At 44.4% G+C, this 24,201-nt stretch overlaps 1 long non-coding RNA gene across 4 annotated transcripts in view; it reads right to left on the bottom strand.

Annotated features, from left to right (window-relative positions):
• The window catches only part of LOC138453503 (uncharacterized), a 565,889-nt gene that overhangs the window by 295,390 nt on the left and 246,298 nt on the right, over positions 1-24,201 (bottom strand). The gene's annotated exons all lie outside the window — the stretch shown is intronic.

Here is a 24,201-nt window from a genome sequence, read left to right on the forward strand (position 1 = left end):
ACCAAAGCTGTATGGTCAACCAGGTTGAAGGCGGCAGACAGGTTCAGCAGCATCAGCATGCTGGTCCTAACCTGGTCCATGTGTGGGAGAAGTCATACTTTAAGTCCAGCATAGCTGTCTCTGTCCCGTGTTTTTCTCTATAACCAGATTGTCTCCGGTTTAAGATGTCAGCAGATCTAAGATATGCGAGCACTTGAGTGTAAGCGACCCTATATAAAATCTTTAACAGAAACGGTGAGTTCGAAATGGGATGATAGTTTAAGGGGTCGCTAAGAGACAGACCAGGTTTTTTCAGCAGCGGTGTAACCCATGTTTGCTTAATACAGGCCGGCATTCCTTAAAAGAAGCATTAACAAACCCACAAAGAGTTGAGATCAAAGAGGCAGAGTATGTCTTAATTGCTAGAGTAGGACATACATCCCCCTTACAATTAGAAGGTTTGAGCTTCTCTATGATCACTGTGAGGTCAGCCTCACAGATAGGCTTAAAGGAGAAAAGCTCACCTGCTTTCCGGATCTTGGGAGTCGGGGTAATAATGTCGTAGTCGTTTTGTGTTAAAGTTTTCTTTGCTATCAAGATTCCATCTTAAATTTTTCTAAGTTTGGAATTCATGGCGTTTTGGATAGCATTACACTACTTTGCATCTTTGATAATTGAGTCCTTATTATTATTCCTAGTTGTTTCTAATTCTTTAAAAACTTTAAAAAGCTCCTTGGGCTAAGACTGAGCTTTGGCAATCCGATCATCAAGATAGGCTCTTTGGGCCAGAATAACATTCCCAATTGTTCTAACCTCTCACCCTGTCTCTTTAACGTCTGTGTCGCTCCGATTGCTCACCTTATGTCCACCTTCTCTCACCACTTCCAGTGAACACAGATGACACCCAACTCTTTTTCAAACTTCCCTCCAATGATCCCCCTACTTCCTCTACTCTTCCTGACTTCCTATCTGCTATCCATTCCTGGTGTGCCTTCAATGATCTCTGCCTTAATGCCATCAAGACTGAGACCCTCACTAAGGGGCTCCCACTCCCTCTTTCCTCCCTGCACTCTGGCCACCCTCTATGCCCCCCCCCTTTTCCAGCATCTGAAGCCAGAAACCTTGAAGTCACCTTCGACTCATCTCTCTTTTCTCCTCATATCCTGGATCTTGCCAAGAAGGCCCACTTTCAACTCCACCTCCTCAAAGGTATACATCCCTTCCTTACTTTCCCCCAGAAGCTCAATGTTTCTAGAGCCCTGGTACTCTCTAGGCTTGACTATTGCAACAGCCTCTTCCTCTTTCTACCTTCTTATTCCCTCCACCCTCTCCAGCTTGTCTAGAATAGGGCTGTGAGATTTATCCTTGGCATCAGGCCCAGGGACTGTATCTCTCCAGCCTTAAAAACCCTCCATTGGCTCCCGGTTGCTGCAAGGATCAAATTGAAATCCCTCTACATCATCCATAAGACTGTCTGGGGCCATGGACTAATCTATCTACAGCTTGCTCTCCCCAAATACTTTCCTTCCAGATCTTTACGCTCCTCCGGCTCCAACTCTCTGTGTGTCAAGCGCTTTTCTAAGAAGCGAGCTGGTGGCAGAGCTCTCTCCCCTGCTGGCTCCCTCCTCTGGAACAGCCTCCCCCTTCCTCTCCATCTTAAATCGGATCTCCTCAAATTCCGGAAGCTTCTCAACACTTAACTCCTTCCCCCTCCTGCTCTCATGCTAACACCCCACAGAAGCTGAGATTGGTGGCCAGGGACCTTATGTGTCCTTCTGGGCCCTGGCCTCCCGCCCAATCGCCATCAGCTTTCCGGCCCACCCTAGCACTTGCCTTTGCACTAGCCTGTGTTGCCACCGGCTTGCACTTTTTATTGGCAAGCGATCACTTCTGTACCAAGCGATCACTGGCAGGCACTTATTGTTGCAAACAACTAACCTCTTGTACTTCCCTCTGTGGAACTCCTAGCACTTATCCCCTTCCCTGTCCCTTCTCTCTCCCTAACGTGCACGTTCTGAGTCTCACAAGACCCAGTAGGACTGTCCCCTCCCTGTTCATCGGTTTATTCCATTTTTCCTTTGTTCCCGTGTCCCCTCCCTTCTGCCATGTGGGCGCTTCGAAACACAATTTCTTGATGTATAAGCGTCTTACAAATGCACAATAAATAAATAAATATAATTATAAAACTGCATTCCTTAATGGTCTCTTTAGGAATAAACTCAAGCTATCATGATTTTCTAAAATAAATGTGCCATATATTCACTTTGGGTTAAGAAGAATTGCTTACTTCATGGTAATTTCACGAGGGACTCATACAAGTCTGGGCCGCTGTTTTGGGCTGAAATACCACCAGTGATAATTACCACTGCAACCAGAAATATTTACACCAATTCACCCAGTTAATTAAATACCACCACCTCAGTGGTATTGGTAGCAGTATTTCTGGAATACTATGCATTTCTGACATCACAATGATGGTGAGAATGGATAATGCATTGTGTCACAGGTGCCACAAAAAAACTTAGAGTCAAAAGGACAGTTTGAAGTAACATAGGTGTGGGTTCTTCCTCCAAATACCATGCAGGAGACAGGTAAATTAGGTATATTTATTCAGCCCAGATGTGCATTAGTAGTCCAAGTGTAATACAGAGAATATCAGCACAGGAAACACATCAGGCCAGCTTACTTCACCTGTCCCTCCAGAACACCCCCACCAAAAAGTACCCAACATTCCACAGCCCAGTACATTCCACTGAGACCTAGACATGACGTAATGCACAGCAGCACTTCACTACACTTCTCCCACCGTTCCTCAAACACACCACAACGCAACGTAGCAGTGGAACACTAGGCATGACATAATGTACAGTAGCCCATTAGTACATTTCTCCCCTGTTCATCCAATGCACCACAAACGTAATGTAGCAGTGGAACAAGCTGCAAACAAGTAAAGTAGCGATGGCACAAAACTGCACAAAACCAACTGCATGAACCACAATGAACACAGAGCACATTACTGCAGCCAAACCACGGGACCAGCTACCCTGAACAAAAATGCCCAATGCAACAGATGCAACAGAATGCAGAACGAGCTACCCTGAACAAAATTACACAAAGCAACAGATGCAACAGTTGCACCACGCCATACTGTCCTCCGCAATTACCGCTGGAGAATGCCAACTTGACTAAAATGGCGAGCAACCCTAAACACCAAAACCTATGGTACCCTAAAGCCCCCAACCATGCACCTCACATGGCCCTAACTGAAACCAACAGTTTAACTCCAACCAAGCACCTCACACGGCCCCGACTGTAACCAACAGTCTAACTCCAACCATGTACCTCACATGGCCCAACCGTCACCAGCAGTCTATGACTGTAACTAACAGTCTAACTCCAACCATGCACCTCACATGGCCCAGACTGTAATCAACAACCTAACTCCAACCGTGCACCTCACATGGCCCTGACTGTAACCAACAGTCCATCTCCAACCATGCACCTCACGTGGTCCAACTATAACAGTCAGTCTACCTCCAACCATGCACCTCATGGCCCCGACCATCACCAACAGTCTACAACTGTAACCAACAGTCTAACTCCAACCATGCACCTCATATAGCCCTGAATGTCACCAAGAGTCCAACTCCAACCATCCACCTCACAGGGCCCCTAACTCTACCTCCAACCATGCACACCATGTACCTCACATGACCTGACTGTAACCAACAGTCTACCTCTAACTCCATCCATGCACCTCACATGGCCCCAACTGTAACCAACAGTGTAACTCCAACCATGCACCTCACATGGCCCTGACAGTAACCAAGTCATCCAACATTCCATAAACACCACCCCACACCACCGACAACACGAACAAAACTACACTATTACAAGTTAATTATCAAATGGCATGAATACATAAGCATACGCTCAAAGAACATTTTAGATGAACATTGTGTCAACATCACCAGATTCCTGCAGCCACATGTTCAAAAAGGAAATGTCCACAATACAAAAATAGCACCAGCCTGCACCAAAACAATGTGGAATGTCCTACAAAACAAGGTAAATACCCTGCATCCACATGTCCAAACGTGCCCCACTGAAAAGGAAAACACAGTTAATAACTCTGCCAAATATTCCTAACACCTGTCAGGGACACCCAGGGACCACATCATAAACACCCACAACAAAATGACCCTGCAGGCCCCAGACATACATGAACCCATGACCAGCCCCACTAAGAAAGTTATAAACCCAGAGACCACAACACCAACAACAATAATAATTACCAGCATCCTTCAAACATCTATTCCCATCAGTCTTCACATAAGGTGAGACTTCTCAGCTGCACATAAAAACTCCAGGGATCTTGATTAAATTCTCTCAAATTGTCAATGAATCAACTACACCTTTCACAAAACCCCTCAGTCCAAACTTCACCCACCGTACCATTGGGGCATTTCCCCTTATCCAGGGACACTCCAGAGACACAGCGCCTCTTTTTCTCATGTCCCAGACCATAGGCCGCAAATAAATGCTCTCTGTTAGCCGACTGCTGCCTCTTCATACACCTTCTAATCTTCAGATGACCTTCGCCATCAGCATCCACAATTGCAACAGAAGACCCTTCCAGAAATTGCTCACATGCAAGGCAGCAGGGTCGCTCCTTCAGGCACTTCTGACGTCAACACTTCGCCTCCAGCATTGGACTTGGGTACATCTCCGTCCCTTTCAACTTCTGCATCAACCGCCAACACATGCCTGCCTAAAGACATACTCCCCAGCATCCACACTAGACCAGGAATGCCCAGATGAACAATCTGCTACTCCTGGCCAGCACCACTGACCCAGCCGGACCTCCTTCAGCTGGCACCTGCCCCTGCTTCAACAGGCAGCACAGCTCCCGCAGACACTTTTCACACGTTTTCCACTTTGATTTCACACATTCACACACACGCTGCAACTCACCCACCTTCCTTCCTTTTTTACCACAAAAGACAGCAAGAGAAAATATAAAAAATAATTTACTAAAATCCAGTCCCATTCCTTATACCGAGCCACTACTGTTTTTCCTTATATCCTTTGTAATACCACCTTCCAAGCATTTCTTAATATGCTGAGGATCCCATTGCTTCTATCGTCATAGAAGAATAATGCTTGGTACTACCTTCTCAACCTATTATGGCTGAGGATCCGTTACTTCCCAGTCCTTACAAGCTGAGGTTCCCTTTTTCCATTATAAAAAGTAGAAAAACAAAAATACGTGACAATTTCAATACATAACCCACCTCTTATCCAATTTACTCCTTAACACATCACCTAAAATCCTATCCAATCTATTCCTTATCACTAAAAAGTCATATTCCATAATATAACACCACAAGTCCTATTCCATCTATTGCATTGACCTTGTACATCATTCACGTCACCATAGCATCATTCACATCACCATAGTATCATTCACATCACCAAAGTATCATACATATATGTTTCCATGTTGTTATCACTTGCAAGAGTATACTCACGTGGGCGTTGTTCACTTGAGTTTTTCCACCGTTTCTTGCCTTACAAGGGACGCTGCAGTCTTCCTTCTTGCATGGCCAAGTTACAAACTACCTAGCAAACTGCTGCCTATGCAGGAATACATTGTTGCTTAATTTTTCATCATTTTGCTATATCCCAATCCTACTCCCACAAACCTTTTTGAAGAAAATCAAAAGCCTTGTGCTCGACCTCTTATGGGCGGGTAAACCAGCCAGGGTCGCTCATTTGATGTTGATACTTCCAGTATCCAGGGCGGGCTAGCCCTCCCAGACCTGGAAACGTACTTCTGGGCGGCCCAAGCACAATTCCTCAGCTTTTGATATGCCACCCACGCCATCATACCACATGTGCAGATAGGAAGGGCTCTAGCGACTCCCGATTTATTAAGGGCCAGCTTCCAGTGCCTTTCAACACGAGGAACATAGTTCTCGCCACGTACGCTATATGGAAAAAACCTGCGCAAAAATATGAAGTACAAGTGAGATACTCTCCCCTGCTCCCAATCAAATTTATCCCAGGAATCCCCCTCACATCCAAGAGAGTCTTCCACCAATGGGTGAGGAAACTGCAGATAAACTCGCTAGGGAACCTGTTCGTTGAGGGCTCCTTTATCACACCACAACAGGCTATGGAAAGAGGAGGCAACACACCATTAGATAAGTTCATTTATTTTAGGACCAGATATGCCCTTCAGGCTTTATTCCCCACGTTCCCGCAACAACCCCCAACATGGCAATTGTTGCACAGTAGGAACCAGGCCCAGGGCGAAGGAAGACTAGTCTCACTGCTTTACAAATCCTTCTTATCAGATACGGTATCCATCGATACGCGTACAAAAACTAGATGGGAAAGGTCCCTTCAGCTAACTATCCCAGAAGAGGAATGGACGTACATATTAAAACAGACCCAAAAAATAGCTCTCAATACACGCTACAAGCAAATACATTTCAATTACCTACACCAGACATACTTCACCACCGCTAAAAAGAACAAGCAACACCCAAATCAGCCAGCAAAATGCGAAAGATGCGGGAACCCAACAGCAGACTTCTTTCACTTTGCTTGGGACTGCCCCAAACTCACCCCGTTCCGGTCTCAGATCCTCCAGACCACGGCAGCAATAATAGGAGAGGAAGTACAACCCACTCCAACAGCAGCACTACTTGGGATGATGAAACAACTCTCACCCGGGGTGAGGAAACTGGCCGGGCTACTATTAACGCTAGCGCGTAGGAGAGTTGCCATGACATGGGACAGAGGACCCACCCCATTGGTGGCAACCTGCGAAAAGACATCCTATATTGTCAGGACGTGGAATCCGAATTTATCAGAACACTTCCCCAGCACGCCCGCCCCCCCAACATCTGGGGGCCACTGGTAACCTTTCTAATCAACGAGACAGACGAAAATGCTTCTCCATCATCTTCAGGTAGACACAGTCCCCAAAACAGTGTCCCTTAGTCCTTCTAGAACAATGAAACTAGCTGGCAGCCAGACGAAACATCATAAGGACGACAACTCAATACCGGCCTTGGTGGAATGGGGAGGGAGTACGGATAAGGGTGGCGGGGGGCGGGGATTAAGAAGGAACTAGGGTAACTCACCCCACAATGGGTTGATTGTTTTGTAACTGTGTTTATGATGTTAAAACTACCCAAAATTAAGTTTTTCATCATTTTGCTATATTAAAAACATTTATATATATATATGCTATATATACACTTCACTCAATATCCTAATATTTTATCTGGTCCAATACTTCTGCTTAAAAACCTTGTTTTTCCATAATGTTGTATGTCGTACATTAAGCATGTACACTCCTATTCTTTTGATGGACAGGAAACAGCTTCTCAGCCACTTCGTGTGCTCTGTCAGAGCTAGCCGGGCACCAGACAATACCTGTAGTCTATTTTTAGTACAGGCTGCACACCTTTTGGCACAGAGCTCTTTACAGTGCTCTGAGAAAAACAAACTTGCAATTTAACATTTTTACAAATGTATTCAGCTAAATAGTTTTTTGCACCTTATATTTAAATACTAACTATTTTCATTTAGTGGCCACCCATGTCTGTATGTGATTCTATTTGCATAAAAAAGGCTATCTTAGTGCTACAGTACTTAGAGAAGCATTGCCTAATTGTAAAGCGCTAGGGGGTGCAGGAAGGCGCTAGCTCCTCCCCAACAATGGTATTGCTAAATTCAGGATATATTACCTCCCTCAGTAACTTCGTAACTTTCCCTACTCAAACCAAGTTTAGTGTTATAAGTGGAGTTGGGATAGTGCCTTGCACTTGCTTGGTTATCAGGCTAATTCAATCACACCCAGACACTTCTACTACACTGCACAGACTACCACTCCTTCCACATACTCCTTCCACCAATTGTTCATCTGTCTGATGTTTCACTCCTTCTACTCCTCACCTCCAATCTTTGATGTTACTTCCCCTTCCAATCCACTTCCCTATTACTCTCCTCCTCCTACTGTTACACTCCTCCTCCTACTGTTACACTCCTCCACCCACTACTACACTACTCTGCCCACTACTACCCTCCGACCACCCCTATTACCACCCACCTCCCACTCGCACACCACCAAAACATCCATACTCAGCAGAACCACACATGCTCGTATCAATCTCACCTGTTTCTAAAATCTCCCCCACAAGCAGTCTTTCCTTCCTTTCTCCTGCTGGTCTTTCGGTAATCCACTGGGGTACTTAAAAAGAATTGACAAGCACTTACAAAAAAATGTACCTAACAGCAATAGTCCTTTTTTGCAATTTATAGCAAAAGCATTTCTACACAGCAGCAAGCAATTAGTATGAAGCATTGAGCATGCCATTGTCACATGGTACCATATATTAGCAGCAAACCCAGTAAATAGTTTTAAACAAAACTCACCTTTTATTCATTCAAAGTCATCATTTAGGGTAACTATCTCTGAAAACATTCATTGATCTCATAGTGGTTTTGATATATCTAAACAGAATGTAATATCAACTGCATATATATTCATAACATATATAATAACAGTCCATTGTAGAACCCAAACAAAGACATTGTCTTTATTTTTATATTCCATAAAAATGATTGTACCTCTAGTCATGTTGCTGTGTTGTATTGTGCCCCTAGATATGGTAATTCTTCTGCGAGAATTTGCTTGAAATTGTAATACCATCTATGAAGCTAACCACTCCACACTGGTACTCGCATACTTCCCTTGATGACGTAGACAGCGAAGCTAGAAGCATCCCTATTTTGCCCAATATGCTCCTATAACTTTTGTTTTTAAAAATTGTCATTTTGAGTTATGTGATTTTTGTACGTTCCAAGTCAGTTCTATAAAATTGGATTTGTTTTTTGATGATAAGAACTGGAAAGTAACTTGAAAATAAAGTTGTGAAGTGCAGAAATTGCAGAATGGGTGCAAATCCCAGCATCTCTTCTTAACCAATGCGTGATCCCAATCTTTTTGAATCTTGTATTGCCTAACCTGTCACAATTACTAGTCCCTAAACCTTTCACAAGTGTCACCCCAGAGTGATTTCGTTCTCAGGGAATGATCTTCAAAAAGGCTAATTCATGGTTTCACTGGCTATAGTCTTGCTTAGTGTATGATAATAGTGAGCATGTATATATTGCACACCATAACCACTTGCCTTGCTTTGCTCTCTAATGGAAACACTACTTGAAAACCATGTCCCTTTTCTAATCTCAGCCTGTCTGGATATGGACACCTTCCTGGAGCTTCCAATCCTCACCCACTATCAATTTTATGGTATATGTAGCTTTCTCTGTGCTTCCAATTGGTTTCCTGTGCCCATGCTTGAGCACTTTTGCATTCTTTGAGGCAGATAATTTAGGTCCTCTGTCTATTTTGGGTTATGTGCACTTTTTTCATACGATCTCTGTCCGGCATTTATACTATGCCCGTTGTACCTTCCTCATGGCTGCTATTGATGAAAAGTGGCTTTTACCTATAGTAGAAAACAAGTATCCTTGTCATGGACTGCTAATGTTGTCCTTGAAACGCTACTTGTTTATCATTCTTATTACAGAAAGAATGAATAGGATAAAGGGACTGAAAGGGAGTAGCCATGCTTACTTTGATCGATGCGAACCAGCATATCAAGCTATGTATGGGTGGTGGTCGTGACAGGAAGGGCGTGCAACCATATATTTGATCCCTCAATCCCTTTGGTTCAGTGGAGGGGGCCCCGAGGGTGTACATGCCCCGGACCACAAAAGCGCTTAAGATGGCCCTGCTTCACTATCCTGCAACTCTATTTTTCATGTGCACGTCTGTAGCACAGTGTGTCTCACTCCACTGGCAGTCTCTCTGCATCCCTTATTCCTCTACATTACTTTCCTTTTCACCACTCACTATCCAGCTCCCATCCCTCTTATTTCAAGTAAACTCACACTATTCGCTCCACCTGCACTGTTTGCACTTCCCCTCTACCTCCCTACTCCTCATTCCTGCTGCACTCCCACTCTCCCTTGACTCCACTATCATTTTAATTACTCTCTCAAACTACCCATTCTCCTCAACCTTCCCTCTCTGCCCAGGCACCCCATGTCCACTGCGCCTCACCCTGCAGCCTTCTCGTTCTGTAAGTCGCACTCTTACCTGCACCACTATTTTCCCATTCACTTTGTCTCATACCCCCTCTCTCCCTGGGATTGCACCTCTCTCTCTCCCTATTTCTCAGTCTCCCTGTATTCCACTCAAGATGTAGCACTCTATTCCCTATCCACCTATCTCTCCAACTGAGCTGAATCCCTGCCTCCGAACACATTACTCTCACAGGGAGTGCGCAGTGCACCACTCTTTCCCAATCCACCTCTAACTCAATACACAACTCTCTCATCCACTAGCTACCAGCCATCTCTCCAATAACTATACTCTGACATGCAAAGTACCCAAATCTGCCCCCAATGCACCTCTGGCCCATGTCCCCAATGTCCCCTGCATATTTTTACCCTTGTCATCTCACTCTTACCAAAACCACTCTCTGCCCATTCACCTCTCTCTCACTCACTCTCCTCTGCAATCCACTTGCATTCACTGCGCACACCTCTCTACCCATGCACCTCTCACAACTCCTGTGCCCCTGTACTAAACCACCCCCCTATCATCCCATACACCTTTCTTCATACCTATCTCTCACTGCACGTGTTTATCTCCCTGGTCAACATCTGTTTCTCCTAGCACTTGATTCACATGCACAATTTCCACTCTCTCTGACTCCTCTCCCACACTCACAACTCTCTGTCCGACTTCCCCTACACTCTCACTGTCTCCCCTTTCATAGTGGAGGAAGTAGCACCTGACAAGTATAACTTCAAACATGTTCCTCCAATTTCATTCAGGAGATGCTCCTCCATCCAGTATTTCCCTGATGGCAGCCACCAATGTCTCTCTTTGCTCCATCCTTCGCCATATACAAACATTCTGAGGCCAGCGGAGGGTCCAGTGTCCCCATATGTGTGTGCATATGAGCTACCATGGGCCGCAGCAGGTCTGCCTTCTCGCTCTTAGCACCCTCTCCCCTCCTTGTCAGTCAGTGTACACAGTTCATGCCACAATATCCTAATGTGCTGGGTCATGGTTGGGCGAAGGATCGAAGCTGCTGCCAGTCACTGAGTGGCCTGTACCCCACCCTACACAGACACACACAGACACACACAGACTGCAGTTTCATTGCATGTCGCTTCAGCTGTAATCCAGCACATACAGGTACCTCTTTTGCTGTCCGCTCTGCTGACCTCTCTGGTTCTGACACGGCCCGGAAGTTAAGACAGAAGAATATGTATTCAAAATAGATGCAAGTGAACTAATATTTCTAATCATTCATTCTTTTTTTTCATTGTCTGTTTGTTTGTATCTTTTATTATTTTTCATTGTTCATATCTTGATGGCAACCTTTAATACACACTATGATTATGATCTTTATTGATGCTTATTTTTTCCACTGCTATGGTTTCTCAACCCATTAATTGCATTGCATGTTTAATGCCCTATGGGATCTAATGTGATAACTAATGGTGTATATTTTTTTATTTTTTATTTTTGCATTTGTAGAGCGCACTACAGCCCTCAGGCATTGAGGCGCTATGAGCGTAAGAAGGCTTAATTCAGGGTTACAGGAATGTGGCCCAACAACAATTCTTAGTACAGGTTAGTCAGTGGCATAAAAGGCATATCTACAGGCATATAGATAAAGGAACAGGTGCAATGTCATACAAAGAGCTTGGTTTTGATGGCTTTCCGGAATGCTGAGTGAGAGTCAAAAGCTCTAATGTGAGAGGGGAGGGTATTCCAGAGAGTGGCGACCATGGTCGGAAAGCTGGTCCCACCCGCACAGATTCTGCAGGTTTTCGGTACAGTGATCCTGTGGGTGTAGGCTGCCCTGGTTGGCCTGGCGGAATTAAGTATGGAGATTCTTTGGACCAGGTAGGGGGGCCAAGTCGTGCCAAGGATTTTGAACACAATCCTTTCTTTGACTGGGAGCTAATGGACCTGTCTCCTAACCTCCAAGATGTGGTCCCTTCGTGAGATGCAAGTGGCAGCCCTAAGGGTGTTGTTTTGCACCAGTTGGAGTTTGGCTAGATTCATGGCAGAGGTCCCAGCAAATAGGGCATTACAGTAGCCCAGTCTAGATCCAATTATTGCCCTAGCAATGGTGAGACAGTTTTGTTGGGATAAGAAAGGTCTGACTGCATTAAGAAGTTTAGAGCGGTGGGCTGAGGTGGATGCTATGGCATTGACCTGCCTATTCATTGTCAGGCTCGGGTCTAGGTACACGCCCAAAGTCTTCACGGATTGGGAGATGGCAATGGGGATGTTGTCAACTATAAAGAAAGTGCATTGTTGGTCCAATTTTCATGCAGATCCAATTAACAGAAGTTTGGTCTTGCTGCTATTGAGACATAGCCAGTTTTCTGCCATCCACGGTTGGATCGTTGAGTAGATGGAATTGAGGGTGTTCTGGTCTGCCCGATAATCACCCGAGAGGGGGATGAGCACCTGGGTGTCATCTGCATAATTGGTGTATGAGATGCCCAGATCGCCCAGAATTATGAACAGAGGTCTTATGAAGAGATTATAGAGGATGGGAGCTATGCATGAACCCTGTGGCACCCCACAATTGAATGGACTATGGTTGGCACATGAAGGGTCGGAGAAGACCTTCATAGCTCTTTCCTGTGGGAACGAGGTAATCCAGGCACAGGCCCTCGGGGAGAAATTAGCTGCAGTGGAGAGGTGATAGCACAGAGTCTTGCGATCCACCAAATCAAAGGCAGCGGGTGGATCCAGGAGAAGAAGGAGCGCAGGTTTGCCTGTGTCCCTGAGGTCATCCATTTGGTTTTTGAGGTCGAGCAGGGCAGATTCGGTGTCGTGGCGTGGCCGGAATCCGGATTGCCGCAAACCAAGAAGATGGTTATCCTCAAGGAATTTTTGAACTTGCAGGTAGGCTGCTTTGTCCAAGATTTTTAAAAGAAAGGGCACAGTACTAATAGGCCTGTACATCCCAGGAACCAATGGGTCAACGCAGGGTTTTTTGAGGAGCGGACTTACCCGCGCTTCCTTGAGTCCCATGGGGACATATCCAGACTTGAAGGAGATGTTAATGAAGGCAGTGATGAATGGGGTGAGGGAAAGGGCACAGTCTTTAATGAGCTGGGCCAGGCAGGCATCCCCTTTACAGTTGGAGGGTTTGATGGATTTGTGGGGGGCGGTGACCTCAGGTTTGCTCATATCCTTAAAGTCAAACATAGGGGATTGGCTAGTGTGAGTATTAGGGGACGGGTTTCTGTCGTAGTTAGCTACCAGGTGGGAAAGAGCTTTTTGGTGGGCTAAAATTTTGGTGTGCAAAGTGTCCAGTTTATCAAGCATGGCGGTTTGAAATTTGTTACACCAGGTCTCGTCCTTTGGGAAGGTGGGAGGGGGTGAGGAAGGGGTTTCCAACTCTCTAAAGAGAGAAGATTTATTTCGTCCCGGATTTAGCATTTTCAATCCTGGTATTGAAGGATGCGGCTTTGGCCTTAATGATGGCAGTTTTGTAATCTTTGGCGATTACCTTAAAAGCGGTTTTAGAGGAGTTGTTTGAGTTGTTTTTCCAGGTAGCGAGCGTTGACCTTTTTTTGTGCAGAGCTCCAAAAGCCCCTGGATGAACCAAGCATTGGAATGCTTAGCTTTCTTAGCTTTCTTGAGGGTAAGTGGAGCGACTTTGCCGACAGCTTGAGTGATGACCCTTTTGAAAGCGTTGGCAAGGAACTCAGGATCCTTGGCGAATGGGGGCTGGAGGGCAGGGACAGTTAGGTAAGGGATGATGTTTTCTTTGGTGAGCTTTCGCAAGCTTCTGCAGAGTGCAGCAGGGAGAGGGAGGGTAGGCTTAGGTGGCCCTATAGCATTGTTTAGGGCAAATTAAATACAATGGTGGTCAGACCAGAGAATGTGAGAGATCTCAGTGACCAGGAGGGAACAGTTGTGGTGGAACACCCAGTCAAGCGTGTGACCTTTAAAGTGGGAAGGCTTGGCAATGGCTTGGGTAAACCCTAGGCTGCATAGGGCTTTGTGCAGGGCAGCTGCGTGGGCATCATTAGGGTCATTTAGCCCTAGGTTGAGGTCGCCCAGGAGCATGACTTTGGAAGACTTTTTATAATATGTTCTCATGGTGATTGTATCCTAACATTTATAATTTTCATGCTAACAATTTTAAACTGCGATTTTTTTAAGAGACTTGAGGTAGAGCTTTGCTTGAAACTTCTGTTGGCTCATTTTATATGCATAATTGGCTGATGTCATCAGCACAATTAGGCTGCAAAATAAAACGCCAAATTCATAGTTCAAAATGTGGATGTACAAACAGAAAGGTGCCCCCTTTTATTTTTGCTCTTTTGGAGAATACGCTAAATTTAGGCACAGTCAGCTTCTTCGACTGCCTTACCTGGTTTGTTTTCCATGCAATAAGGCAAGAAGCCTTTATATGAGATTTAGAATGGACTTGTTCCATACTAAATCTTGTACCAAAAACTGGAAAACCAGGGATGCTGGCGTGTCAGATGGGTGCTGTCGTTTTTGTGGGGTTGTTGATGTTCAGGAAACATTAAAACATCTTCTTTTTTGCACTTCCTTTGACACTCAGAATGCAAATCATGAGCGAATTCTTGTGTGACGCATCACTTCCTTCTCGTAACCTATTGTGGATAAGATATATGTGGGGTAGAAGTAATGCCATCATTTTCTCCACAGTTCGCCTTCTATACCACATGGATGCAAAACTGAAAGAGGCTGAGGAATGATTGGTATCATAAATTCCTTTCATACTCCCATGTGTGTTGAGTTTTAAAGGTCATGTGATGTTGTGGTAAACATGCCTCCTTCTTGATATTTTTTTCTTTATTTCTTAATCTATTCTGTAACCGATTGGTATTTTCTAATTGCATTTTATATTACCTATGGTTTTTGTGTTGTTTGCTTTTCTTAAGTTTCTGTTGCAGTCCAATATTGATTGTGATCGACTGTTGATCAGATAATTTGTCTTTTGTTTCACTTTATGCTACTTATCAATACAGGCAATGTCGTATTTGATCCTGTTACTCAGCAAACCCAATTGCGACGCTGATAGGAATGCCAGTTAGGGCAATTACTAGATTGCCCCTAGTTTTTAGTTTTGTGACATTCTTTTTATCAAGCAGTTCTGTTTTAGCTTGTCTGGTTCTTATTTTCTTCCTTTTTTCCAAAATTGCCTTTTTTTCTGCTTCTTCAATATGTATATCATTGTTTTGATTAATATGTATATAAATGTTATTTTCTATATTTGTAAAGGTGCATGTGCAACAAACACAAATAAATAAATAAAAAGGTGCCCCCTTTCCATTTTAAAAGACCATTAGAAAGGCGGCACAGTCTTATAACCAAAAGAGATCTTCAGAATTTCTGTCTACAAATAGGGATGACCTGGGCAGTGTCCATTATCTTGGACCTGAACTGTGACATCTGCATAAATGGAAATATAGGAACAAACTGTGACTAGCCCTCATTTCAAGTTTGGCGATGCAGGAACAAAGTGGCAGTAATTCCGTTACCAAAATGAAGTGTAAAGGGGGGCACTACGACGTGACTCATATGTTAAATAATCAATATTCTTTATTCATGGGAAGCTTTCGCCTGGAACAATCCAGTTATGAGGAGGTCCTATGGCATAAGGACCAAACGAAAATGAACAAAACGATAGAGTTAATATACTCTTATCAAAAACTGGTGCTCTCATTTAACCCTAAAGAAGCCAGCAGATTTAGATGATCCACTTTGTGACCATTTCTTGAAGTATTTGCAATAAATTATCATCATCAAAAAATTGTGCTTCAAGGAAATGTTTATTCACATCCCTTAACGTAGTTCTTTTTTTGGAATATGTATATATCATATTCAATGAGGCTGCGCCAAAATTGGCTTAGATAGTATGTACAGATACCAATGCATTTCGGTTAATGAAACCTTCATCAGGGCGGTACATTCATTCAATGATCTATCAACATTTCAATAAATAATTGTGAACCATCAAGTAATCACATAGTTTCAATTGAAAAAATTCAAACACATACCAGGTCCAAGGGTCCCAAAATCAAGATGTGGAAAAAGGAAAAAAAAGAAAGAAACAAGCACATTGTAAATGACTAAGCATCCATAAATTCCAACTAATTAGCAACTAAAAGTGAGCAAAATTCTCATACCTTAAGTATCTAATGTTTCTCCACCTCATGTGAGAAGCAACAGTTTGCAGTGCGGGCTCCGGTAAAACCCACGTGAAAGCTAATCAGTCACATGCACCATTGTAGAAAGCCGTAAGTACGGAGAGAACGAAGTAATACTGGCAATTCTCCCCATGGACTCCATGAGATGGGGAACACCTGCCGTTGCTGGCACCTGTGACATCCCATATATTCCAGGATATAAGGTTCCGGTAACGGTAGGTCCATTTGCCGATATCCCACCGGAATTACCAGAGGGATACCGGTAAACTCCTAATGAGAGTGTATATATTCTCAAAATTCTGTTTATGTGAATACTGCATACCTGCTTTTTCCCGGGTTTCATCATTTTAGCTGTTGCACAAAGCTCTTTAAGGCGCACAGGCAGAGGTCCTTGTCTAGCAAAGGGCCAGAGAGATTGCAAGGGTCGTTTGACTGCCCATCCTATTCCACCACTCAAATGTCCTTTCTTGATCTTCCAGAATGCTTTCTTAACCTGCCTGCAGCCGCATGCACTGCATTAGGCCAAGGGTAGGTGAATCCAGTTTCATGAGGCCTTTTGTGGAATCCACACTCCACGTTCTATATTTTCTGCTCCTTGCTTGCGGAAGTGCAGCATCCCTCTGAAACCAAAGTTGCAGTGCTCCATTAACACCTGGTGAGTGATGGTCGGTGCGGCTGGAGGGAAATTCATTTTGGTCTTTGGCTGTGTGCACAGTGTGAATGGAGTTTGAGGCTTGTGGGAGACAGCAGGGTAGACCTCTGGGAGAAGGTCCCAACAAATGCCTGACAAACGTCATCTTTTGTCCTAAATGCGAGTTGCCCTAACAGGCAAAAGTCCCAGAAGGTCCCCAAGGACAGCACCTAAGCATGTTAAAGTGAGGTTTGAGGCATCTCTCAGCCTGCTATACAACATACTAAGGAAGGTGAAATGGGTGATTGTAGGTCTCAAACTTCAAGCAGGGCTTAATCTGAACCTAAATTTCTTGCCATCCCACATCCCATGGCATGTAGCTTTCGGTAATGAGAAGAGTTTCCAGACGGCCCCTAATCATTCATCTGCCAATTCGCAGATCGTAGGTTTGTTGCACATGGGAGATACAGTGTATCTGTTTGAGATGCACCGAGACAGGGAGAGAAAGAGAGAGAGAGAGAGAGAGAAAGTGGGATTGACAATGGCAATTCATGATAATGAAACAGGACCTGTCTGCAAGAGGCCAGTGGTATGAGTGCTTGGTTTCAGGTTGTTTTGCCTTGTAAGGCCTACGCCGCTCCTCACCGACTAACCAACTATCCTCTAAGATCTCCTTACACCTTACACTACACACACACGAACTCCCCGCAGGACAAGTTATTAGCACATCAACACTAGTTCTCGCCATGACTAGGCTCTCCTCTTTAGCCCTATCATGCTCTCTCACATCAGCGGCTAACCAGACCCAAAGTGCTGTAGTGAATCAAATCTTTGGCTATTTCCTTTGATTATCATACACCCAAGTGTCTCTGTCATCCCCATAGAAATCAGATTGGCACACAGGAAATGGGTAATTCCGACCTGCACTCACCAACAGCAAAATTATCTCCATTGTTTATTGGGAAATACATTCTACAAGACTTTGAAAACAAAAAAAGGTTAAAACCAATTATTTACAATACATGTTATATAACAAAATCTAATAAGAACACTAATAAAACATAATTTCATATTATAGATTAAAGGGCACATAAACTCTGTTGGGTGGCCATTACATAATAAATCTTTTAGAAAGCGTAGTGCTGCCAATCCCCAACTGTTATTTTTTCGATGTCATAATTTGTTGTCAAACAACCCGCTTCGATAAACTTTTAAAATCTTGAAAAAAGTGCTCAAAGTGCAAAATATGACGGTCATGTAAAGACACACATTACAGTAACATAAACTATGGTTTCTATAGCACTCTACAACTTATAAAACCTACAGGTTCTTCGGTTGTGCTCAACCCCTTCTCGCGCCCCTAGAACTTCTCTCGTCGAGAGGAGGTTGAGCCGCAAATGCAAGAACTGAGATCTCCAATGAAAACACAGGAATCTGAGCTAAAACGCTGAAGGATCTCACATCAAGGAACACTCCACAAAAAGACTTAAAACTACAGACTTCCTGAATTGTAAAAATCCCTTCCCACTCCCAGATTTTCTTCTTAACAAGAAGGGGACTAGCCTGAAAAGTGGACAAGTTTACTTCATTTCTGGTCATGATGTCATTACAGTTCAAAATCCATTGGTTGAAAGAGACACACGCTTTTTGCTCTATTACCTGTTTCAATTCCCACACAACGCTGATGTTTCACCAGACATAATTTCAGACAGTAGGCCTAGTTGTTTCCAAGCAACTTGGGCAGCAACAGACAACAGTGCCAGATCATAGTGTAGCACCGCTGCTGGCACCCCTTGTAGTACTGACAAAACTCTTCTCCCAAAAAAACCTCTAGTTTTCCCCAACAGGTCCTGGGATAGAAGAGTAGGGTTTCAGTTCCATATGTTATTACTGGGAGTACTTTTTTGTTGTACAACTTCATCACCCAAATTTCTTATTAATGAGGAAAGCCTTAGCTGCCAGAGAAGTAAAATTAGCCATTTGATGGAGAAAAGATTTGTTGTGGCTGTGATCCTCAAACAAAAAGAAACCCAAGTAAACAGAATTCAGTACCTGCTCAATAATGGAGTTTCCCAAGAACCATCGATAGTTACTACAATGTCTTCTGTTGCCAGCCCTAAATTGTAAACCCTTAGTCTTGTTGACATTAACGTTAGTCTGTTACACTTCGTATATTCTGCCAAGCCTGTGAGTTGTCTTTGTAGGCTGATTGGGGTGAAGTCCAACAAGACTAGGTTGTCAGCATACAAATGGTAATTTGTCCTACTGTTGGCTAGATACTGCGGCAAACATCATTTCTCCGTAAAAGCACCTGCAATGTCGGAGATGAAGAGATTAAATAGGAGGGGATAGGATGCAGCATTGCTTAAGGCTGCACCTACTTTGAATCATACTTGACAAGGCCCCCCTACCATTTAACCTCACCCTGACACGCGTATTAGAATGTAAGGCGACACTCATACTCAAGCGGCCCTTTGGGCAACCCAGTTCAAAAGCTTTTGCCACAAGTCCCTATCAACACTATCAAATGCGATTGAGAAGTCAATGAAAGAAATGAACACAGGTTTCAACTTTGTCATGGCTTCAGATTTTCAAAGATTCAAAACAAATCTGTGAGCATTCATCCACATTCCTTTCATAAAACCCGTCTGATGAGGATCCAACCTCCCCGCCCACTTAGCCCACGCAGCAGTACAGAGGCAATCACCTTTGATGGCACATCTAAACATGCAGTAGGGTGATAGTTAACAGGGTTAACCCGAGATCCCTTTTTAAAAATCAGAACCAAAATCGAGTTTAACCATGAGTCAGGCAGCTTTTTGTTAATTAGGACCATTCCAAAGATTTTTAGTAAGACATCTGCCGAAAAGATCGGGTTGTCTTTCAGTACCATCATGGATAGACCATCCGGAGCCCTTGAGTTTGAGCAACAGGTGATCAAACTGATCAGATCTTCCAAGTAAATGTGCAAAATCCAGGACATGTTCAAGATGATCTCGGATGGGGCATTGTCCTCACTCACACCACTATAAATGTTGTAAAAGTGCTCCACCCATTTTGACGCATGTATAGGGTTTAACTGGAATTTAGTTTGAGAGTAAGGATCTGCATTGAGAAGGCTCTAGAAAGAACGAGAGTCTTGAGAGGCCATTACCTGGAGCATTCCGTGAGAATCCTGTAGCAACTGAATGTGCCTATAATTTCGAAGCCAGTTCCAATAGACCGATTTCAAAAGCCTTTGGTGGGTCAAAGCTGTTGAAGGAGTATCACACAGCATTCTACGCAAGTCCTTTTTTTTAGCTTGTAGCACGGGATCAAATTAGTGCTTGTGGATAATGGTTTACTGCGAGGCCGCATTTTACTTAAGACAATACACAGCAGTACTACATAAGACACTTTTCTCAACAGCTCATAAATGCCTTTACCTTTAAGTAAGGCCTCCAGGATATTATTAAATATCTTTATGTTATAGTCATTCCATGCCATACAATTGCCCCCAGGGTTTGCCTGTAAAACCAACAGGAAAGCATGAGGCACGGACCCTTGGTCGTGAATTCGCCAACTCAAATAAAGATGCAGATGGTCACTTCATTTTGTTGGCTTAACCATAAAAGATGTGACTAATGCAAAATCCCTTCAGAGACGAAAAAGTAGTCTAACAAGCTGCTCTGGGCATCTCTTTCCCATGTGTGGTGAGGAGGATCATCACCCGAAACATTGCTGTTCACAATACAGAGACCCATTGCATCCATTAAAGCGAGGAATGCCTCCCCTCTTTTAACTACAGCTTGATCAATTTTGTGATCACTACCACTTTAAGTGGATTGAACGCAAAAGGCTTTCAAGTCACCACAAATAAAAATCATATTGGAGTTTCTAAGGGTTTGCCAACTAAACATGACCTCTTCAATGGCCTCAAACAATTCTTCCTGACTGATTTTCATCGGGTTCCAGTAAATATGCAGCACCAAAGTGTAGCTGAGTTCCGGATAGACCACAGGAACCCACTCTAACTCCACAACCTGAAGAAACACATTAGGTTGCACATAAAGGGTGGGGACAATGGACATATCTGCTCTTATTCCACACAATAGGCTGGAAGCAGGGCAACCTCTATCCACCTTGTAAGCTGGGTTTAAAAAAAGTACAAACCAATCTACAACAGGGGGATCCAGAAGCCACGTCTCCTGTAAATAGAAAATGTCCACAGCCACCAGTTAAATGCTACAATCCTGAAGCAAGTGAGTGGATCCCCTGGTGTTCCAAGATATCATTTTGAAATCTCTGACGGATAATACACTGCTCTTGCTATACCATTTGACTTGGTTGTGATACCAAGTAGGCCGCCAATCAACTCCAATCAGTGTTATCAATAGGATAAACCAAGCCCACATCTGAGGCGAGGATCTCTTTTCTGCAATCGTTACCCTTGAAACACTTGATTTGAAAAACAGGCTGAGTGGCCAGGTTAAATCCTTAACTTCCACCTTCTAATGTAGTCAGAGGCAGCCGTGATCTGATTTAAAACTAGATGTAAATGTAAGTGAAGTATTACATTATCCAGTCTCTCGTCATTCCAAAACTCATCCTGGGTGATATCCCCAGAGCTAATGTGTGATAGAGATGGAACACTTGTCAAAAGGCTCAAGACATTAACTCTGTTAAGGACCATGTTGTCCTTGTCCACAATTAGTTTTTCCAATAACACCTGGTTTACGGGTTGGTTGTTGATAGGCGGACCTACAGCACCAACCAAATCTGCTGGGACTCAGACAAGGCCGATCATGCGTCTCCTCTCCTCCAGAGTTCTGAAGGCTGGGGGGCACAGAGTCAGTCTGAAACCAAGCAATTTCACAGGGCAAACCAGGTTTACATGCTAACCACCCTTCACCCAGCACATCCTGACCAACACTTAGCATTACCGTTCTAGATCCCATGCCCACTTGGTCCAAAGGGGCTGGTCCAGAGGCCAACATGTCTCTCAACAAATGAAGACAGCACACAGACAGGCATGGGTACGACATCAATATCAGCAACCGTTTCCTGACTCACCACGTTCAAACTTCTACCTTGAGTAAGCTTTCTAGTGGAGCCAACCTTATGACCCTGGAATCAGGTTGGTCGGTGGTAGTGGACTGATAGGCTCTGATCTCCTCTTACTTGATTCATTACTTGATTTGTTTGAGTGGAGCCATGAGCCAAGAGAGGCACACTATGAAGCGAGATAGGAGGGGAAACTCGGGGAAGAAATACATTTCACAAAAATGTCCTGGACCCCATAGAACCTTTGTTCTTTGCCATTTGTTTGGTTTTCCTTTTTTCTCCTCAAGAACAACATCACCCTTGTTGCACCTTTTCTTGTTTTTCTTCTTTTTGAAAAGTTGGGAAGGCCTCCCCTTTCATCACACTCCTGGGCACCCTGCCCTCCATAACAACATCGGAAGCAGCAACCACCCTCACTTCCCCCTCCGCCAACAAATCCTCAGTCTGTCAAGTTGTGGTGGTCTACATTAACCTATGATCCTTTGTCTGTTCAGCCAGTAGTTATAGGAGGGAATCTCCCGCTCGGTCCGTCCCCTCAGAGATGACAGGGGTATGAGCAAAATGGGGGAAAGGAGCGTGGGAACAAAGTGTGCAGCGGTGTGTGAGCAGCGTGGGATAATGCTAGCATCGGAGTGCGAGGAGCGCTGGACTCAAAGCCTGAAGCAGAGTGCGAGGAGCGCAGAATTCAAACGGGAGTGGGGTAGGAACCGGTAGAATGACGCAGGAGGAGCAGAGAGCAGGCGAGTAGAGCTGAAAGCATGGAGCACTTAGCAGCTGGCGGAAATGAAAGTAGATGCGTGGAGCACAAAGGGGATCCAGTTAACTCGTGATGCTCTATGAAGCAGGCGCAGAGAACAAAGCGAAAGCCACAAATTAAGAACGTGGTATGGAAAACAAACCACAAATTACCAATTTAGCAACGCAATGAGTTGCTGATCTGGGAGGATTTAATTAGCGGCAAGTCATTCCTGAGCATTGGCTCGAAGCTGGACTAGGCCACATTCTGCAGTTAGTGTTACTGTCCCCATACGACGGCCATATTGGGAGGGGGAGTTTGGTAGGTTTTGACACTTGCAAACACGGGTTTCTTTCTCCAGCAGTCCCATATCCTCCATGGCCTGCGAATCCTGGCACAGCCACCTGCATCACATTTTCACTCAAGGGGGAAGTGGACCCAGATGGTCAGTAAAAAAAACTCTGGTCAACCTGTGGTAATGAACATAACATAGATGCATCCTCCAGATTTATAACCTCAATTATTCCAGAAGAGGGAGCAATATAATTGTTCCCACAGTTAGGTTTCATGGCCATGTTCTCTTGTTGAGGCACAAGTGAGGCTGGGAGAACCCCCACTGATGCACACCCAGCGTAGCAACCGTGTAGGTGATGAGCGTGATCCCACCCCTTGAGAAATCCTTCCATGAAGGTGAATCGATCAGACAGATTAGTCAATAAGAGCGCTTGATCAGTCAAAACACAACCCACCTTTTCCTGTGTAGTAGTTAAAGCTTTAAGAGCCAAGGATAAATTATCACATAAGGTTGGGATTAAAGACATCAAAAGGTCGACCTTTGCAGTGAAACAATACGTGCGGGCTGGTTGCAGACTCGCCAATGGTACTGGAGGGACCTTGTCAAACCACAGGGAGGACTGAGAGAAAGTACTTGACTCTCCAACAGGCAAAGTCTCCAGCCCAGGACTACCCCTGCATGATAAGACTGGAAACTGCCCCTTACTTCTTACCGCCGTTCAAACAGGCAAAGAGCCACTCCTGGCCACCTTTAAAGCTCGACAAGAGGCCACATGATCACAAAAAGCATGTGTGCCTGCTGCGCCGGAATCTGTAAGAATAACCAGGGCCTTCAAACAGGCCGCCACAGCCCCGCACCAACTGCCTCTGCAACCAAGGACCCTGTGTTGCTACAGGCTAGTTTCTGTGCAAATGACACAGTGGAAGCACAGACGAAGAAAAGTTTACTAGTGGCTTGGCACTGAAAGGTAATATGTCCAAATCACCAAGCTTTACCCCCGACCCCCATTGTGGGGTAGTATCCTCACAATTAGAAAGGATTTCCATGTCCATGATCTCACATAGCAAGCCCTTACTTGCAGAGAGAAGAGCCTGAAAAGAATCATCCAGTGCTACTAAACCCGAGTCCGGTAAAACTGGTGAAACCGAGGAGGGCATAGACAAGAATACACATTGAGGTAATCTGGCGGCATGCTTTATGTCC

Source organism: Ambystoma mexicanum, chromosome 4p, assembly GCF_040938575.1.
Source record: "Ambystoma mexicanum isolate Mex_15411 chromosome 4p, UKY_AmexF1_1, whole genome shotgun sequence".
NCBI classification, from domain to species: domain Eukaryota; kingdom Metazoa; phylum Chordata; class Amphibia; order Caudata; family Ambystomatidae; genus Ambystoma; species Ambystoma mexicanum.